At 41.9% G+C, this 21,591-nt stretch overlaps 2 long non-coding RNA genes across 2 annotated transcripts in view; one reads left to right on the top strand and one right to left on the bottom strand.

Moving 5' to 3' along the window:
• The window catches only part of LOC112549360, a 233,785-nt gene extending 220,176 nt beyond the window's left edge, over positions 1-13,609 (bottom strand). The window contains exon 1 of the long non-coding RNA XR_003092761.1: positions 13,415-13,609. This is a non-coding gene — a long non-coding RNA (uncharacterized LOC112549360). The remainder of the gene's footprint in view (positions 1-13,414) is intronic.
• Positions 1-21,591, top strand: part of LOC102386403 — a 38,197-nt gene that overhangs the window by 7,300 nt on the left and 9,306 nt on the right. The gene's annotated exons all lie outside the window — the stretch shown is intronic.

Here is a 21,591-nt window from a genome sequence, read left to right on the forward strand (position 1 = left end):
AACAAAGCTTCACATAGTCCTGTTAAACAATGACAGAAGGAAGGAAGGTTAGAGAAGTCATTACTATCTACATGTGCTTGAGGAAAGTGTATAAATACCAGAAAAATGGGGAATTGGTTGATTTACCTATAAAGGGGTGAATCAGAGAAAAAGTAAAGCAATACTGTTGAGTATTAGAGAAGATACCTAAAGTGAAATGCAATATAGACCGTGGCATCATCTTCCAAGGGACCCGATGATAGACTTGTCATATTAAAACTGAAGCACAATAAAGCACAATACAATAAACTGCAGAGAATGATGCTGCACTGATACGATGGACTACAGCCCCCAGTAGGGTTTTTCCATTTCTTTTTTCACCCGATTCCATTGTAATGGCTGATCCACATTAAAGAGCTATTAAGCTCAAAGGGTCTTGCTTGGGAAAAACATAAAAAAGCACAGCCCCTCCCTTCCCCCCCAGGCAATCAGCTGCTAACAGTGTCTTCCTTTAGTTTCCCTATGAGGGGATTGGCTGTCACCGGCTGACTTCAAACCTTGCCATCTGCCAGAAACTTAATAAAAATGTAAATTTTCAAAAATGCCCTTTAATCTCTCATTTAAAGGAACTCTTCTATGTTTTTGTCATCCTACCAATCTCTAATTCATCTGTTTTCAGTCATATCAAATGACACAGAACAGAAATGCAGTATATGGTGGACTACCATTAGCAACAACATTGGATTACAGAGAGGGAGCAACTGGAGGGAATCAGGAGAAAGAGAGGTTAAGTTCTCAATGACTTCTTTTGTCAAGTATTTTCCCATTTTTAATATGATGCAAACATTGCTTAACCATACACTTACTAAAAAGTATTTAAATTGCACTTGGTCCCTCCCTCATTTAGTGAAGTTCGAAGAATCTTTGTGTGTAGCGTGGAGATAGTGCGATTAGCATGTGGGCATGCTATTTCTGATGCGAGAAAGGCCACTGACTTCAGTCTAATGTAATCTTTTTGCCAATCTACTTTTAAGGTGATTTTTAAAACTCAGGCTGGGATACATTTTCAGACTAAAGAGTTCATTTGCCAAAACCTGCAGTTGTCTGTAATCCAAGGCAAATAACTGATTTTCTCTATCTCATTGTCCCCACCTGGAATATAGGGGTAAAAATACATTGCGCAGGATATTTTAAGGATGAGTTCATTTTTGTCAGGAGCTTTGATAATGAAACATGCTCTGCCAGTGGCACTGCTATGTTTTATTATCATCATTTAGCAACCATCTGGCTTCCTTACTGTTCAAATAGGGTTTTTTAATAGAAATGTTCTTTATAGATATGTGTATAAGCAAACAGAAGGCCAAGCTGAGTTCTCATTTCAACCTGGCCTATTCTCCTGATGTTAATGATGAAACTGTGTATGTGTATCCAGGAACAGAATTTGGCCCAATATAGGTGTACATGAAGGATACTTACAAGACTTTACACTAAAGGAAAACCCAACATACAAAAATTTTCACAAGAAAGAGCACCTGACAGTCATCAATTAAAAGATTTGCTTGCACGTCTCAGGAATAGAAGATACAACCAACAGGATTGCGTTTTGTGACTTGAACTATTCAGCCATACAAGGGAGCAAGCAAATGTCATTGTACCTCATCTCTAGGTTATCCAGAACTTGAATCTGGGAGCAAGGAATTAAATGAGGCCATGTTCCAATTTACCATGTTACAAGATCAGGAGGGGAAAGAGAGCAGCACTTGGATTCTACAATATTCACTGCCCAGAATAGCTGAGTAACAAGGTTGCAATACTTGACTGACGGGAAAGGCCAGAAGTGAAATTACTACCCACCTCCCTGAGAACAAGGGAAAAAATCATGTAGAAATTGTTACCCTGGGCAGTGTCTCAGAGTCATTTCTGGAAAGGGTAAGCTTATGCACTGCGCCTTGTTCAGGGCTGTGCCTACAATCATCATTTATCCCATAAATTTTAAACCATCGCTGTTTAAAGCCTTTTCTGGTGACAGAAAATTTTTGTGGTGATGGAAAATAAATGGAATTCACTTGATTAAAGACTGGTAAATAGAAACGACAGAAACTGCTTCCTATGAACATCATGATATATACACAATCAATAACAACATGACAGAATTTGAGCTTTAGGGGAAGAAGTTATTAGTTTTAGTAAAAGGATATAATTAAATACAAGAGAACTCTAAGGATTCCTGAGTGGAGAGGGGCAGAGAATGGCCAGTCTGAGACTTTTTGTATTGTTCTATTGTTGTCTTTCCTTTTCAATCTCATTCTACGATTTCTTTTACTTGTGCGATCTTAAGCTCTGGCTATAGAGGCTATCTGAACAGATTCCTAGCATTCAAAACTGTGGCTTAACAAAGAAATGTATTTATTAAGACACCGCAGGTCATATTATAGTTTAACAATCTACTTCAGTAGCAATTCATCATAGATGTTAAAATTCTAGTGCTATATCCAAGTCATTAATTTATAAATATTCTACATCTCAGATCCATATGGAACACTTGGGCATTTTAGTACCAGTGTAATATGGGAATTGAATGGCTTGGAGTATGAGAAATTAGAACATTAGCCTTTCACCTCTTCAACACTGTTTCAAAATCAGACCTGGTTGATACCAAATGAAACCCTGTTGACTGTTCAGCGATCTCTGTGAAATACTTTAATTTGATTGTGGACAGGTTTCTACATAATTAAAATAGCCAACATAGTTGATACACTGGAATATTCTTCCTAATAACTCATCTGTTCCCCCGCCCCCCCCCCCACACACACACACACACACACACACACACACACACACACACACACTTGTAAGTAGAAAATATTTAGAAAGTTTGAAACTTAATTTAAAAACAAAAAGGATACAGTTGTCTTTGCATTCCTTAAACAAAGTAGCACTTTAGCAAAGCACTTTGGGAAACCCAGGGGAATGGTGTTGTATACTGAAAAGTATGAATGTACAGACCAATAAACATACATTGCCAATAGATAACTCAAACCACTTCAAAGCAGCATTTGACAAAACCTACAATAGTGTGGATCACATTACAAAATCTCATGGTCAGTGTTGTTCATAGTGTCTGCTACAAGAGAATAAAATTTTCCCTGCTCCAGTGACATGGTGGGATAGTTGCCAAATCATTCATTTCAATGAAATTGCAATGACAGTATAAAATTGGTGCTCCAAAATCTATGTTCCCACATGGGACAGAAATGGAGCAGTGTTTGCATTTTTGGAAGTGAAAATAGAAAAAGAAAGTCACAAGTAGATAGTCAAGTTCAATGTCCAAGTAGGCTAGTTTCCTTGAAAAGAAGTCATGGCAACTGTTTCATGCAGTGATGGGATTTAGAAAGGAAAAAAAAGAAGCCCCCAGTTTACATGCACTTCAGAAATGGGACAATAACATAGAAACCTGGTTAGTAAAACACTAACTGCTCCCTTATCGGTTTAAGAGCATGGACTCAACCTGAGACTTTACCAATTAACATATGAGTCACCAGAGATTTCCATTGTCTTGCATTGCTTCATACTCTCCATGCATTCAATCAGGAACCTTTCATGACAGATGCATCCTGGAATATTCAGAGAAACTGTTGTATGAATGTTATATGCATCTTTAAGCAATTGCTATTAATTGTGTCTCTGGGTCAGTAGGTGAGAAGGAATGTGTCTTGCAAAATCAAGACCGGGGTGGCTAACTTGCAGCATGGGTGCCAAAAGTGGCAGAGGTCACCTGTGTGTGTCCAGATTAGGGATGGGACAGGCAGCATAGTAGCAGACAGGGCAAGGAACAATAAGCAGAGCAGCAGATTGGGTAGAGAAAGGGATCAGAGTGGCAGTCAGAGAGTGTGCGGCAATAACTTATGGTATACCTGCCAAAAATAGAGGACACCCACTGATCAAAACAATGGGGCTATGCATTCACATGGCCAATGATGAAACAGTGCAGTTAACAAGGCTTTTGATGCTTCATCTTTCTGGGGGGGAATCACTGGTCGTTTGAACTAGCTCATGAAAACTGAGATGATAAACGTGAAACCAGATAAGGTAACAGCTCCTGAGGTGGGCAGGGCAAGGCATACAATCCAAGGACAGAGAAGCAAAAGATATGAAGGGGAAGTGCCTTTCATGTTCTCCATGGTGACAATCTGGTAAGCTAGGCATCTGTGTAACCTTTTCTTTTTCAGATAGGTTTTCTTCAAAATGGTTTTGTTGGGTCTAGCTTCTCTTACTCATCATCAAATAAATAGAACTGCATGTGCTGAAGCATGGACTGGTGCCGCCTTAGTCAGGGGGGCATGTGCCCCCCCAGACCTGTCAGCAAGGTGGGGGGGGTCCCCCCATGGGACGATCTAAATGACCAGGGAGGAGGGTCTGTCCATAGCCGATTGCACCAGCCGGAAAGTGGCCGCAGCGCTCCCACTCCCCGGCTGGCACTTGCAGGGGGGACGCTAGCACTCCCACCTGCCCCCACTGTCCATTGCTTGAGCAGGGAGCACACCTGTCAGGGGGTACACCAGCACTCTCAGGAGGTGCATATGCACCTCTGCATTGCCACTGTGCTGAAGCGTCCATGTGACATGCTGGGGTGATCGCAATGAATTGCAGAAGTCTGCAGCCTATGGGTCTGGTCTGGTCTGGTGGAAGATTGAGGCTAGAGACAAACATCACACATAAACTGGTTTAAGTGATCAAAAACTGGTTTAAACCTGTAACAGAACAGATGTTCAGTGCACATAAACCAGTTTGAAAATGGCTGAACCCAGTTTGAGATAAACCTGGTTGAATGTAGTATCAGACTTAATTGATTTAGGTCAAACCAGTTTATGCAATGTCTGTCCCCAACCTTGCTGGTTTAAGATAAACCAGACTTTCCCAGCATGCTCTCGGGGCTGGGCAAGGCTCTCTGTTCCACAACAGAGCTGGCAGGTCCCCTCTGCTCCCTGGCTGCAGCTCCAGCAGAGACTTACAGGCACAGCAACGTCTTCCTGGTTTCTTCCTGCTTTCCCCTTCTCCTTCCCCCTCCCTGCTAAGCAGGGATCCCCAGTCCCCTCTGCCGTACACATGCTGGCTATGGTCAGTGCTATGGCAGAGAGCAGTGCTGGCTTAGCTCTTTTTGGAGCTAATCAACAGCTCAGCTGATAATGATCCTCAGTTCCTTCTTTGTTTAAGAAGAGTTTGAACTAATGAGAGAGGCTGTTTGTTTTCTGAGGGGGTGATGCGTGCTGATAACAGAGCTGATAAGTGCTCTGTTATCAAGGGGGGCGGGGGGGAACCCATCCTGAATCCTGCCATGTGGGCCTGGCCATGCCATCCTCAGCTCAGCCCTGTGGAAGGGCTGAGCACCCCCCGGCTTCTAGTCTGAGCCACTGCAAGTATGTGCATACTTATCTGAGATGACTGTGTAGTTACAAAGTGATTCAGCCTAGCCAGGTTAGACTAACCTGCAAAGTTTCATAGTTTCATAATTTCTAGGGTCGGAAGGGGCCTGAACAGATCATCAAGTCTGACCCCCTGCCCTGGGCAGGAACGAGTGCTGGGATCATTATACCCCAGCCAGATATCTATCCAACCTCCTCTTAAAGACCCCCAAGATAGGGGAGATCACCACCTCCCCTTAGGAGCTCATTCCAGAGCCTGGCAGCCCTAACCATAAAGTAATTCCTCCTGATAGCAAGCCTAAACCTGCTCTCAGTCAATTTGTGGCCATTATTCCTTGTTATCCCAGGTGGTGCCCAGGGGAACAGAGCCTCACCTATTTTCTGCTGTTCCACCCTGGTGAGTTTATAGATGGCCACCAGATCTCCTCTCAGTCTTATCTTATGGAGGCTGAATAGATTCAGGCCCTTTAGTCTATCTTCGTAGGGCCTGGCCTGCTGCCCCCTGACCATGCGACTGGCCCTCCTCTGGATGCTAGCTACCTCTCGATGCTAGCCACATCCCTCTTGAAGTGCGGCGCCCAGAACTGGATGCAAGACTCCAACAGTGGCCTGACCAATGCCCCATAGAGGAGAAGTTAGTCTATCTTCGTAGGGCCTGGCCTGCTGCCCCCTGACCATGCGACTGGCCCTCCTCTGGATGCTAGCTACCTCTCGATGCTAGCCACATCCCTCTTGAAGTGCGGCGCCCAGAACTGGATGCAAGACTCCAACAGTGGCCTGACCAATGCCGCATAGAGGAGAAGGATCACCTCTCTGGACCTGCTTGTGATGGATCTGTAGATGCACGACAAGGTGCGGCTTACTGACTGCTTCCTCGCATTGGTGGCTCATATCCATCCTGGAGTCAACAATGACTCCAAGATCCCTTTCTGCCACCATGTTGACAAGAAGGGTGTTCCCCAGCCTATAGGTGTGTTGCAGGTTCCTTCTCCCTAGATGCAGCACCTTGCACTTGTCTGCATTGAATTCTACCCTATTCTCATCCGCCCACCTCTGTAACCTGTCTAGATCTAGTTGGATTCTGCCCCCCCACCTCCAGTGTGCCTACTTCTCCCCACATCTTTGTGTCATCAGCGAATTTGGACAGCGTGCTTTCCATGCCCACCTCCAAGTCACTGATAAAGATGCTGAATAGTACAGGCCAAGCCCTGGGAAACTCCACTGCCCACATCTCTCCAGGTAAAAAACAACTTGTCCACCACCACTCTCTGGGTGCGACCATTGAGCCAATTTGCCATGCATCTGACTGTGTAGACATCAATGCCACAGTCACCTAGTTTTGTTTTGTTTTTTTTATGAGAATGGGGTGAGAAACAGTGTCCAAGGCCTTCTTGAAGTCCAGGTAGACGACATCCACCTCAACGCCCTCATCCATGGACTTTGTGACTTGGTTGTAAAAGGACTGAAATTGAATCAATTCTTGCTCAGGCTTTTTGAATACATGTCCCTAGCCTGAGAGACCCTACACTAAAAAGGTGGCAGCTGGAGGCCTGACACCTAAGCAGGATGCCTCCTCAGCAAGCCTACAAAGGGTCCAGAGATGCAGTTAAATCAAAAGCTGTGACATCTTGATTTCATAACACTAGGAAAGGAAAGTTTTTTTCTTATGACCCCATTTGAGATCCAAGTTGAAAATGTATGCTGGATACAAATCACTCCAAAATATCAGTACATAGGTAGTGTGGATGCTTTTGTTATGCAGGGTAGTAAAGGCCCGAGCCATAGGTAAGGGAGAGAGACTTGGCATCCCCTCTCTGCATCATGAGCAGAGCAGAAGCAAGGAAAGGGGAAAGCTGAAGAAGGGAGCAATAGGTCTGCAATCACAGGATCTATTCCCCTCCTCCTCCCATAATGTACACGCACAGCAGCAGACGCAGACACTATACCTGCCAGGCAGTAGATAATTCCCTTATGTACCCAGTGTAAAAAGTTCATCCACCCAAATTCATTTTGTAGAGCTCACCAGCAAGCTGTGAGGTGGTAACACCTTTTGGTCATATATTTCTTGGCTCACTGGAGCATGGCAATCAGATTGCCTTTGGCTAGTGCAACGGCAGCATTGGGGGTCAGGGCACAAAGACCCTTCTGCTTGTCCTTCCACATGCCACCCTTCCACATGGATTCTGAAGTCCAAAACTCCTGCTCGTTCAGTAAGCCCTGGGAATGGGTAATGGTGTAAAAAGGTGGGGTTGTGACCAGCCCCTGTACACATTAGTCCATGGAGCTGGCCAGGCAAGCAACAAAGATAGGGCAGGTAGCAGCATTCTCAGACATGGCTGACCATGTGTGGCCCCTTGCAGGCATGCTCCCAGGGGCAAGGGAAACCATGTTCTGCACAAAACAGATGTCTTTCCTGGACATCACACAACTTGCAGTGTAACCTCACATCTCATGGCATGATATGGCTTTTTTTTGCTAGACAGTGTACAAAATGAACTGAGAGGTGAGATCAGATGGGATTCTCACTTCACTTTTTAGTCAGTTATTTCCTTTGCATGTGACAACTGATATGTAGTGTCACTTGTGCTATTGAGCAAACTAAACATCCAAAGTGTTCATTCGCCAGGTATTGTGCATTTGAAACACTTCACTCTAAGTGCAAGAGAAAAGTAAAAATCAATGGAAGCACTCACGCATATATTTTCTAATGATTGCATTTCTGTTGCATTTTCATAGCCCAGAGGTGCATATAACCTGTTGTTAATACTCAACAATCAAAACAAAGACTTTAAATATTTGTAAAAATTGTCTCTGCCAAACTGCGAACATATATGAATTGTCCAGAAAGACCTTACAAATTAGGAATGGGGGAGAAAAGAAAGCAAATCATGCAGAAACTATTTAATCAAAGAATAAAGACAATTATAACATCTGTTAATCTTTTGTGTGGGTTATAATTAGATGCTGTGGAGGAGTAGCCTTTAAAAGGGGATCCTTTAACATCTGCTAGAAGGACAAACACTGTGCAATAAATGACTCTCCAAATACAATCGACAAAACACAAGCAGTGCAGAGTTCACAAAAGCTGTGTATAAAAGATTAAGGACAGGAAAATATTTTGCAAAAGGTCAGTTCCTGCAGCACTGCAGCCTGAATAATGATGGCAAGTTTGGAGCCCAAATCAAATCCAAGCTTGATTGCACCTTTGGAAAGCAATTCTTTTCTCATTTGTATCGTTACACTGAAAGCACATGCTATTGCTGTGTATTATGTCAGCTTATCTATCAATTTAGAACAGTTTACAATACATCATACCCACATGTTTATTTTAAAAGACCAGTGTAGAATTTCAGTCTAATTAGGGTCATGTAAAATAGCACTGAGCTTTAATAGTGATGTGATTTTTATTTTAAATAATTAATCACGCAGTAGCTTCACAAAGAACCCTAATTATTTACTAATTTTGCCCTTGAAAACATCCATATGTTTTAAGCTGCATTACTCATTGAAAATGTCGGTCTAGCAGGGAAGTATTTTATTCAGTTTAACATGGCCCTCTACTGGCACAACACCCCCAAAACCTTATCAGTGTGATCCATTCAGTAAGATTCAGGGAGTCTGTTGTTTGTTCAAGCACGTTACCGCCAAGTCATTTTGTATCTGAGAAGATTCACCTAAGAGCTCAAGAAACTAGCAAAAAGAAAAATGACAGAGAAAAACAAGAGAAACTAGGTCAATATATTCTTCTATCCCAAAGTTTCTGCTCCAGGAGAACTGATTCCTTTACTCCAGATCCAAGTCTGGATATCAGAATCATACTGAAGATAAAAGGCAGACTGAACACTATTGGGTAAAACAATTCATTTAGAGCCAGCATTATTGTCAAGTAGAGCTGTACCCGACTCCAGCAGCAGGGATTTAGACAGGATGAATGCCCACATGTAATTTCAGAAAAACTATTTAGGTTTAAGTTGCTATTGAGCATGAAATGGGTTATCAAAATCTGGCCGAGGCTGTAAGAGGAACAACAAATTGCTAATTGCTAACAAAAATAATCTCTTATTCAAAATAATTTCTGCCACCATTTCCAGATACCCATAACGGCAATTCAAGACAACTGCAATCAAAATAAGGGAGATGGTGAAATTTGCGTTGATGTTTCATGCAGTAATTAAGTCTTCCCTATTTGTATGATGTCTGAATAACAAAGAAACAAAAGGAGATGGTAAACTGTTGAATTTAACAATTTAGATAAGGATGAATTATTATAATCAAGTTGTACTGTCAAAGGGATTAATTTGCTATACACATTTGATGCAACACAGAGTGTGTGTACCATCCAAAACTAGCCTGGCTCTGAAAATAAACCAAATTCGGTGCATCTCCACAAGCGCACACACGCAGGGGTGTGCATTCCCTACGGAACAAATAACAGTGGCATATGTTTGTGCCACTGCTATTTGTCTCTGGCCAACCAGGCTCCCTTTCTGGTGGTGCATACTACTGCTATGTGTGCCACAACACTTTTTTTTAGTGACGGGGGTGGGTTTTGACACCAGGATCTCCCAGTGCCAAAAATCCCCATCATGCTGCAAATTAGCAGCGCAGCAAACGTGGGGACATGCCCATTCTGTCCTTTCATGAAAAGCTTACCAAACATGCAGTTTAACAATAGCAGTTGTTCTCTGTGGCTAGATGCAGACTTCAAAAAGCCCAAGGCAGAACTGATCTAAATTACACGGTTTTTTGTAAATGGTGCAGTCTAGATCAGTAGTGAACAGAACACACATTCACCCTTTTGTGGGGCAGGGGGGGTCTTAGACCAGAGTCCATCATTTTTAAACCAGTCTGTTTGCGCCAAACTTCTGTTCTCTTACCAGTATAGACTGGTTTCCAATCACTTTTACTGGTATATGTATAATATCTGCACTGCCATGCATCAATACTAATATACCATTTTTCAGCAGCATAATGCTTATCCCTGTTTCATTATCCAAGCTGCTTTTTACAGGGCCCACATCATTTACAACCCGCAGACAGTTTTACTAACAATTTTCAGAACCGTCTGCTATAGTACAAACCATATTCACACGATTCACCTGAATGCCAGTCAAAGAAATCATGGCAAGATTTCTGAGTAATTTTCAGATAACAGCTATCCAGCTTCTAGCCCTGAAAAACACCTTGATTAATTTACGTAGACATCAGGAAATATCTTAAGTAATTGAGGTTTCTGCATACTACATGATTCACATCATTAGGCAAGTGTGGATCAGAGTATTGCAAATGTTATGGGTAATGTTCTATTTATATTATACATTTGTCCTATTGTATGCGATAAAAATGCATTTTAGATGCTCAAAATTTTGAAAGCTATATTGAGCAGCTTTGATTTCACAGGTCAAATCCTGAAGGTACTATCTTCTCCACTTTCCTCAGCAGTTGTACAGCAACTTGATGTCTCAGGCTCTGTGCTAGCAGAACTTAACTTTTTAACCAGTTCTGCTTCTATGCTTGGGCTAAGGTTTTACCCAGTTTTAATCCTACTCATCCCACTGTCCTTATTCTACTTCTTCTCAAATTGAGAAAGAGCTAGAAGAATATATTTTTCTAGCAACTGTGCCTTTATATACCATACTAAATTATATCAAGCTCCAGGTACTAGAACCTCAGGCATATTTGTAGGACCCCCATCCTACAGGCCTTATCAAAGCATATAGTGTTATCCTAATGCGTTTTAGTGAACCAAAAAAAAATGTAAAAAAAGGAAAATGAAAGAAATATGCAGAGAGTTATGGAGATAGTTTACATGATTCGAGGGTCTCATCTTGATCCTATTGAAATTGGATTTTTGCCATCAACTACAGTGGAAATAAAATCCAACCCCTATACCTCACCTAAGAGCAGATGGGCCTGCCTCAGCCCATTTAAACATCTATCCTCTAAACAGTTCCACATGAGTCATTTTGCATACAAGTAGTACTAGAGAAGTCAGAGAGTCTTTTCACATGCCTAGCATCCATTGTATGCATTTGTACAATTGGGACTTCACACTTAAAACTTGCTTAAGTGAGAGATGAATCAGGACCAATCCTTGTCTGAAATCTTATTTCTTTGTAATTATTTTGTGGAGGTTTGTAGAATGGCCTGGTAAATATAAACAGAATTAGCCTCTCAACCGATTATCCAGAAAGAAAAAAAAAAGTGATTTACCCAAAGCTGCATGGGAAGTCTGAGAGAGAAGCCAGATCTCCTGTGATCCAGTGCCTTCAATTTAAAACTATCCTTCCTCCCCATGAAAATGCTAAATTGCAATCCTGAATTATTAACCCTCCACCTTGTAGGAGGTCCTTTCAATTCAAACCAACTTGAAAGGAAAATCAAGGCTTCAGCATTTTGAAAGAACATCCTTTGTTTTGTTATCCAATTGCTAAAATAATTGTCGGCACCCATGGCATAGCACAAGGCAGGTGGTTTTAAAAAGTGTTTAAGTAAATGAACGTTGAATGGGATGGTCCCAGGTTGAACAGGTATCCTCTGATGGCCAATCCATACAATAGCCATAGGAGTGGAGTGTCTTCCACCCTGAGAAGGAATGGCAAGTCTGAACCTACATAGGAGTGATGGCATATAAGGCGGCATATGCAGTTGAAGTGAGGATCCACACTGGGTAGCATTTAGAATTAAAAAGTTCTTCAGATCCAGTGGGATTAGATGTGGTGTAGGCTGTTTTAGCCATATATGCTCGGGAATCTCTTCCTGTCTCCTACCTTAGGAAGCACACACGACTTCCACAACAAAAACACACAATTAAGTAGACAGTAGTAGTACTAACAATAATGGTAATAAAGTATCTAGAGCTCTTTATGCTCAGCATTATGATCAGATAGCTTTCTGAGGAGTAGGCAGTACATCTGACACTGTAGGTAATTTGAGGTGATCATGGGATGCTTCCCAAAGTATAGTACCAGGGAGCAGGAGATCTGGGATTTGTCTTCAGTTTTTCCAAACAGACTCACCCTTAGTGATTCACTTTTGTATGTTTGTAAAATGGGGACAAGGCGCTTGTCAATTGTGTTGGATTGGTGTGAGGCTAGGTGTGTGAGCGTTTGTAAAAAGTATGCTATGTTCCTCATAATGGAGAGCAAAAAATTACTAAAATGTATTATTAATAGCAATTACCAATGAGGTCCCTCTCAACAGTGCTATTTATCGTTTGCATGTTTTACTACACACCATTTCCTTAGCAAAAATAAATACATTTGTTCACATGAACAATACATAATTATTTACATTGTTCGTGTAAAAAAGAACAATGTAAAAATGTATTAACTGAAAGGTGTTAAGTTTCAAAGAAGACTATGATCTGCTTGCTTAAACATGTATGCTTCCAGAATTTGTACAGGGATTAGAAGTAAAAGAAACACACTCATTTTGCTTTAAAACTAAATATATGTAAGCAGTGAAAAAATGAAAAAAATTAAAAGAAAACTGGGTTAAATATTTAAATTAATTTTGATAGTCCAGAACTAAGAGCTACTTAGAAAACCACAATAAATAATTAGAATTAAGAACAGTTTCTCAGCCAGTTTGTGAAAAAAAATATTTCTGACATTTTTAGGGAGCCTGAAATTACACTTAGATTATACTACTATATTGAAAAATTAAGTTCAGCATAAACATAGGAAAACAAAATTCTGAATGAGCTTTTCATTTGTCCTGTTGTCCTCACTCAAAACACATTCAAATGTCTGACTTCAAATGAAAGCACCCCTAGGAGTTACATACTTACCGTTTGTGATTTCATTTTAATTAAAGCAGCAGTAACACTAAAATAAACATTTTTTTTTAAAGAAAATGACCTTTGCAAATAAGATAAAACACTGAAACAGCGAAAGTCTTACTTGCAGTTGTTCAGTGAAAACATGCCACAGTCCTAGAGAAATCAGAACCTTAAGTAGTCCTCGCAGTCCAAAAATTCTCTTGAGTTTAGCCAGGGTTTATTTACCAACCTTTAAAAATCTGTGGTTAGAAGAGCAGAGTTAGCTTGCTAGCCCATCCACAGCACTACTGAAGTCCTACAGTAACTGCAGACATGAAGTTTGCTGGTAGTTGTTTTTTCTGCTGTTAAGTAGTTTCTCTGTACTTGTAAATACAAGCTCTGTGGACAAAGTCCCAATGACATCACAGGCAGCTGCTTATTGTTGAGTCTTTATTAACTGACTGTCAAGAAAGAAAAGGGAAGGGGAAAGAAAAGTACAAACTATCTTCCCTGCAGCACAATCTGCATCTTAGTAGGAGTTCCAGTTCTACATAAGTAAATACTTCTATTTACCCAAACTATGTTTTCTTAGGATGAACAAACAGTGTTTGCTTGAAAAACAAAAAACTAAGTGTATTCTAACTAACTTCAAATGGAAAAGAGGGGCCCAGGAAAATAAAGCTTTAAATGTAGACATTACCTTTATCAGGATATACCCCTGCATTCTTCTAGCATATGTATGTGTGCATGTGTGTGTATATATAATAACTATATTTTTTCTTTATAGCTATCATTCTTCTAGCATAGGTGTGTGTGGGGGGGGTGTATAATAAATATATTTTTTCTTTACAGCTATTTTATGTTTATAAAGATATATGTAAAGGAAACTAGAGCTGAAATGTAGCAGTATTTGCAATTTAGAAAAATAACCTCCACAATCACTTCCATAGTACAGATGTCTTGTTTTCTTTGTCAGTTATAAAGTGATAAGACAGTTTAACTTCTAATGTCATTGACATATTTAAAGTATTGATCAAATCAGAGTTAATCCCTCATTTTTATAAGGTTAAAACATAAAGAGCAAGGGAGGGTCCATGCCAAAGGCAGTCACTCAGGCAATACTAGGTGGCAAGGACATAAAACGAAATCTCTTACTCCTGGAACAGTGGGCTCGAAACTAAGTGGTGTTTTAAAAGTGGTCCCAGAATAACAGCTTCTGGTTAGTTCCCACCAATCTAAGGAGTGCAAAGCCTCTAATCTGACCCTGTTGTTAGTCTCTGGAAATTTCTGCTATATACAGGAGAAATCTAGAACTGGACTTGAAGCTTGCACCTTGGCTCCTATTTCTCAGATGTTGACCTTCGCAGGCCAGAATTTCAGACACTGGCAAGGCACCCTACAAGAAGAGAGACTACTGCCTCCGCTCTATTATCTGCTTGCTCTTCAACATGGGTCTCAGGAAATACCCATTCCCATTTGCCTCCAAAAAAAATGCAGCTTGAGCCAGAGAAAACTGGAATAGAAAAGCCAAACTGAGGTAGTATTTTGTTTTCCAAATTCCTCAAGCTCTAGGAGTGACATTTTTTGTCAGCCTACATCCCCGCTCCTCTCAGAATCATAGAATCACAGAAAATGAGGGTTGAGAGGGACCTCAGGAGGTCACATCTAGTCCAACCCCCTGCTCAAAGCAGGACCAGCCCCAACTAGATCATCCCAGCCAAGGCTTTGTCTAGCCGGGTTTTGAAAACCTCCAAGGACAGAGATTCCACAACTTCTCTGGGTAACCTGTTCCTGTGCTTTACTACATTCCTAATGAGAAAGTTTTTCCTAATATCTAACTTAAACTTCCCTTGCTGCAACTTGAGACCACTCCTCTTTGTTCAGTCCTTTGCCACCACTGAGAACAGTCCAGCTCCAACCTCTTTGGAACCACCCTTCAGGTAGTTAAAGGCTGCTATTAAATCCCTCCTCCCGTCTTCTCTAAACTAAATAAGGCCAGTTCCCTCAGTCTCTCCTCACAAATGATGTGCCCCAGCCCCCTAACCATTTTTGTTGCCATCCACTGGACTCTCTCCAATTTGTCTTCATCCTTTTTGTAGTGGGGACCCCAAAACTGAACACAGTACTTCAGATGTGGCCTCACCAGTGCTTAGAGGGGAATAATCACTACCCTCAATCTGCTGACAGCACTTCTACCAATGCAGCCCAGGATGCCGTTAGCCTTCTTTGCAACAAGGACACACTGTTTGCTCTTATTCAGCATATTGTCCACTGTCACCCCCAGGGCCTTCTCTGCAGAGCTGCTGCCCAGCCAGTCAGCCCCCAGCCCATACTGATGCATGGGATTTTTCTGTCCTAAGTGCAGGACTTTGCACTTGTCTTTGTTGAACCTCATGATATTTATTTTGGTTCAATCCTCCAATTTATCAAGGTCTCTCTGAATCCTAGCTCTACTCTCCAGAATATCTACTACTCCATCCCATCTTCCAGGTTCAAGAAGATATTGAACAAAGCCGACCACAGGACTGACCCCTGGGGCACTCCACTTGTTACTGGCTGACAACTAGACATGGAGCCATTGATTTCTACCCTTTGAGCCTGATGATCCAGCCAGTTTTCTATCCACTTGACAAGCTAATCATCCAATCCATATGTCCTTAGCTTGCTTGCAAGAATGTTGTAGGAGACCACATCATATGCCCTGCTAAAATCAAGTTTTCATAATGCTCAAAATTCCTGGGTCAGATCCTTAGCCGGTATAAAGCAGTACACTTGCTCCGAGGTGAAAGAAGCTTGGTCAGTTTAAACTAGCTGAGGCTGTGAGTCTTGCCTATAACAGTCTCATTCTAAGAGGAAAAATAATCCATACTACCTGCTTTAATGATAGAAGGCCCGACCAATACTTTCCCCTTAACATATGGGCTAGGGGCAGAAGCTACACATAAAAACTGGCTTAAGTGATCAGAAATTGGTTGAAACCTGTAATAGAACATAAATTCAGTGCACGTAAACCAGTTTCAAAATGACCAAAACTAGTTTAAGATAAACCTGGTTGAATGTACTATCAGACTTAACTGATTTAGGTCAACCCGGTTTATGAAACTTCTGTCTCAGATCCCTTCTTGGCTCAAGTTAAATCACAGTCCCCCAGCATGCTTTGCAGCTCCTGTCAGGCTTTTCCCCACTACAGTGGAGGGGGTGGGGGCATGGGACAGCAGGCTCAGGCAGAGAGGGATTAAACCCCCTGCCTCCCCTCTCCCACCAGCAGGGACCCCATCCAGGATCTGCCCAGCATTTCCCCCTGCTCATGGCTCAGCTCAGCCCTCCTCCCAGCCAGGGGGAAATCCCACTGTGCCTTTCCAGCTGCCAGGGCTAGGGTTTCATTTGGGCAGCCCAGAAGCAAAGGCCAGATCGGAGGGCAAAATGGCCCCAAGCCCAGGTGGGGAGATGCACAAAGGGACTGCAGTAGCAATGGATCCATCCTGGAAATGAGCCCCACCAAGCAGAGGGACCCAGGCTGCGAGCGGGGGCAGGAAGCTCAAGTATATCCTCGCTAGCCCCGGGCAGAGCCAAGCTGAGCTGAACATGCAGCTGAGGGAGCAACTCCTGCCCAGCAGCCCCTTCTACCACCTGGAGAGTGACTGTGCTGAGCCACCAGCAGGGGGGAAAAGCTGGGCAGACCTTGGCTGGGGTCCCTGCAGGCCAGGGTGGGGGTTTGAGTCCCTCCCCAGTCATATTCATCAGGCTGGGGCCTGGCCACACCCCCTGCAACTCATCTTCCCTCCAGCCTGCAGGGAAGGCAGGGCTTATTCTAGTGCCCCCCAGCTTCTAGCCTGAGCCACTGCAGCCATATTGCTGCATATACCGGAATCAAAAGCGAGTGTCTATTCACTTCCTTGTCAGTTCAATCTATGCAGGTTAAACTCAACTGCAAAGATTGAATCAATTCAGGCTCAGGCTTTTTAAAGGTCTGTGCTTAGCCACTGCTTATAAATGAGTTTCATGCTTGCTACCTTGAGTCGTACCACCAAAGTCAATATAGAATGACTCATGCCAGTAAGCACGACACCTGATAAAGCATGTTGCAGAGTTTCTTCCCATAAAGGTGATTTAGAAGAAAACGATCTTCTGAAAGGAGAGAGAATTTTTGTAAAGCCTCCCTCAAGTTCTCCATGTGTATCCACATGTACCCCCTAGCATACTTGGGCACTCCTGTGATGTAAAATTCTACTCTTACTGGTGAGACTGCAATCCTGGCTCTATTAAAATCAGTAGCAAGAATCTTGTTAATTTTAGAGAAAGCAGGATTAGGAACCTGTTAAGGAATACTGGACAGTAACTTGAAAGAATAGCCACTGGGACAATTCATAAATGCTTTCCTGTCAGGAGTTCATAATCTGACCCATAAAACTGTTGAAATATTTTGAAGGCAAAACGAGGTACAAGAGTGATAAGTATTAACATGCCACATGTAATTATTAGTTGTATAAGGATTTCAACTCATAAAGCTACTTTAGTCCCCAGCCCTACAAGTAGGTGTAGTAGCGCAGAAATCCATTTAAGCAAATGCTAATAAGGCTCTGTATGTGCACACAGGTCTGTTAATCAAGGCCTTAGATAGTTTTAACAGAAATAGGCCCATCCATAATCTCAGTGGAAGGGATAGATTTAGCTTAAATCTGATGCTAATTTACAATGTGTTTGCTCCGAACAGGGTTAAGATTTGTTACTCAGCCCTGCCATTGCAAGGATTTATATGCATTAATTAACTGCAAAACACAGGTTAAATTCCTGCACACTTGATAACATAATCGGTTTGTAACCTGACATGAAAGGAGATGCACATAAAAAAAAAGAGTGGATCAGGGTTTCATAAATTAAAAGAGCTACTAATTTAAAAGAAAATGCCAAACACTTCATAAAACAAAGAAGACAGCACTTAAAGAAGATGCTGTTTGTTCCCAAGGAATATTTGCACTGTTTAGCTGAGATCTGACACATTTTAGATGCAATACTTACAACTTGCAAGGAAATTCTGATGGATTTCCAAGCCAAATACTGGCACACACAGCCAGAGCTGTTCCCCAACTAGATCAGAACAGGAGACACACTGGTTCAATTCTCCCTGCTGGGGACTATAGTTGACGCCACTAGCTTGGACATAGAGGCCTCCAACTCAGTGCCCCAAGTGACCAAAGACATTTGCAAAAGAGCTGAGAAACGAATCTAATCTCTTGATTCACCAGGCTATCCTTCCTAAACAGACTAGGAAAGACTGCTGTGTAATGATTGGAAGTATGCAGATTTCTGCTGTAGTGAGACAGGCTAGCTATCTTTCTAAAGAAGAGACCATTCAGAATTATTTTCCACAGCTTTTACCTTTTAAATTCTGTTCTGTTCACAATACACATCAAACTGCAGGTACACCTACAGCTTACATAGCCAGGCCGCAGTTATATATCACAGGGAATTAATATTACAGTACATGCTTTTGGTGTAAGAGTTAGAAGTAAGGGATGTATTAAATAACCAGTTCAGTTCAGAGACAACCAATTTACCCAATTCACACATATTCATGTCTTCCCCATTAGTTCTTTCTTCCCATCACAAATCCTCACTTTCTCTTGGAAAGACTTGGATTCTAACAGACAAGGTTCCTTGAGTGAATTTGATATCTTTTATTAGACCAACCCAAATAGTTGGAAAATAATTATTAAGCAAGCTTTCGGGTTCAAAAACCCTTCGTCAGGCTAAGGAAGTTTCAGCAGTTGGTGTGTGCTCTTCCTGGATGGAATGACATGCATTCATATCCTAATGTCTGGGCCTGACTCTTATTAATTGAGATGGCCCTTTTCTGGAGATGGACGTAATTTTGTCATAGTACTGTATATTCACTGCCCAGGGACTGGAATACTATGAGAAGACCATATCAAGCTGTTTTAGCCCTAACAGTGGCTCTATGGAGTATTCAAAAAGGCCTACGTATGCTCAACTTAATACTAAACTCAATACATAATAGCACATAACCATCAAAAGTTGGGTCCTGATACTTCAACAACTATCTTTCCTCCCATGATATGTTGGTGGGGGTAAAGTTTAACTTTCCTGTGATTTAACAGTGAGGAAGCCGGATACAGATCATTTTCAGAGACATATCATCACCTGTGGAATGTGCATTCTCTTCAGTTCACCAAAGCTTGAATTTGTTGACCTTCAGGTCACGTGCAAAGTTTGTGTGTTATTTGATGCTGTTCCTAAGATTGAGGAGGACAGGCAGAGAAGTCAAGCGTTGGATGAAACATTAAGGCTTAAAGGGCCAAATTTGCTAGATAGTATTCCTAAATGACTATACTTTTGCAAACGTTGAGTTCACCTATGCTACTAACTTGGTGAGAGGGTTGATTTTTCCCATCCTAACAGAACCAATTATAGATCAAAGATCTACAGTCCCTCGGAAATCTAGGCTGACTTTTTGAGAAATCAAATGACTTTGCATATTTATACCAGGGTATCAGAAAGCAAAATTTTGTCCGGCACTTTTAAAATCCTTACCAATCTCACTTTGGCCAATATAAACAAGCCCCAAACATATGAGAACACAGATGCCTAAACAGATCTGTGTTTCTAGCATGTTATCTCAGCAAACATTTTTCCAAGCTTGGGTATAGCTGGTACACAGGACAAACAAGGGAGCTGAGTGAAAGTATGTGGGGGGAAAAAAGAAGCATATGGGGGCACAACATGCTTGCTTCAGATCCACATTGTCAAAGGAGGGTCTTCACTTGAAACAGTTTAATCAGCCTTGAAAGCTTTTGATCACCAAGACAGTTTTGTTTTTAAAACCTACTAGGTAATTTTTCAAAGCTCCTGTGCCTCCCCTGCATGCCAACAAGAGGGGAGAAGTTTGAATCAAGGCAAGGTTTTATTGCTGTAACAAACAATAGATTTCTCCCCCTTAACATTTATAAAGTCAGGTTTCACAGAAAGAAGCTAACAGCATTTAATAACAGTAAACTGACCTCTGATTGGGTATTCCACTGTATAATGGAGTCATAGTGCAGTATAAATCTCACATGTCTTTTGTAAGTGGTCTCAAGTGAGCTCTAGGGATGAATACATGTACTTAGAATGGCACCTCCACAGTCTTTCCAGTACCTGACTGACAGTTTTATGTGATGACCTGTGCATTCCCGAGATCTTTATTAACCTTCCTAGTACCTTAGGAGGTGGTTCAGCATACATTGCAGCCTGCAAGAGGGCATTTGTGTAAAATTATCTCCTGCAAATGGATTCCTGCATTTTCTAAAATTTTGCCCATATTTATAAAGGTGAAATGTTGGGAGCCTACAGTGGCATGGGATGCATAAAGGACTAACACAATATATTTCCTTCAAAATTTCTAGTGAGGCAGGAAACCTAAAATGAACATAGCAATTCTTCCAGCTACAACTATGATCTGCCATCCAAAATAGTTTAAGATCCAAATTCCTGCTTTAATAGTGCATTGTAAAGGACCCTTATATATATATATATATATATATATATATATATATATCTGACTCAGAACACTACACTTATAATGCTTAAAGGATATTCGCATTCACAATATGATTTCTTATTAAATTGTCTCATTTAAGCAAAAAAATAAGCAAGTTTTAAGTCCAACTGTTAAGAACTGTGTCATCGTGTAGCATTTGTGGTAGAAGGAAAAATAAGTTTCCATCTCAAAGCATGCATCAAAACTATGGTATTGTCATGCTTATTTAACTGCAGTAATCGTGTAAAATTGGCTTTGAGTAACTTAAGGGTTTAAACCATTTTTCCTTCTTTCCATTTCCTGTCATCTCTGTAATTATTAAAATTGTTCAACCACTAGTGGATTGATCCACAGCTTATTGAAGTTAATTGCATTGACGCAGTGGACTTTGGATCAGGGCCAGCATCATACATCAAAAATCATGCCTTCTTAAGGTCCCAGTCTTTCAAAGGCTTAAGCACACGCCTACAGTTAATCACATGTGTAAGTCTTCTGAGGTTTGGGGCTTACGGCTCCAATCCTGGAAAAGGTTAAGCCAGGGGTGGGCAAAATGCATCCCGCGGGCCAGATCCGGCACACTAACTGGCTGGATCCGGCCTGCAGCTGCCCCCACAGTGCTCCACACAGGGCTGAGACCCACCCACTCCCACCAGGGCAGCCCATACCACACTCCTACCAGCCCTGGCCCCGATCAGAGTGCAGCTTTTGGCGGGGCTGTTGGAAATGCAGCTCCAGCTGGCTGAATGCTCTTCTGTTCCCTTCACCTCCAGCAGGAGCAGCCTGACTGAAGCTTCCCTGCCCGCACCCAGAGCAGCGCAGCAAGGGGCAGGAACAGGAGGCGGCGCAGCCACTGGAGGCGAGGGGAGCGCAGCAGCACCTGGCCAGCTGCC

This window comes from Alligator sinensis, unplaced genomic scaffold (assembly GCF_000455745.1).
Source record: "Alligator sinensis unplaced genomic scaffold, ASM45574v1 scaffold277_1, whole genome shotgun sequence".
In the NCBI taxonomy this organism is placed as follows: domain Eukaryota; kingdom Metazoa; phylum Chordata; order Crocodylia; family Alligatoridae; genus Alligator; species Alligator sinensis.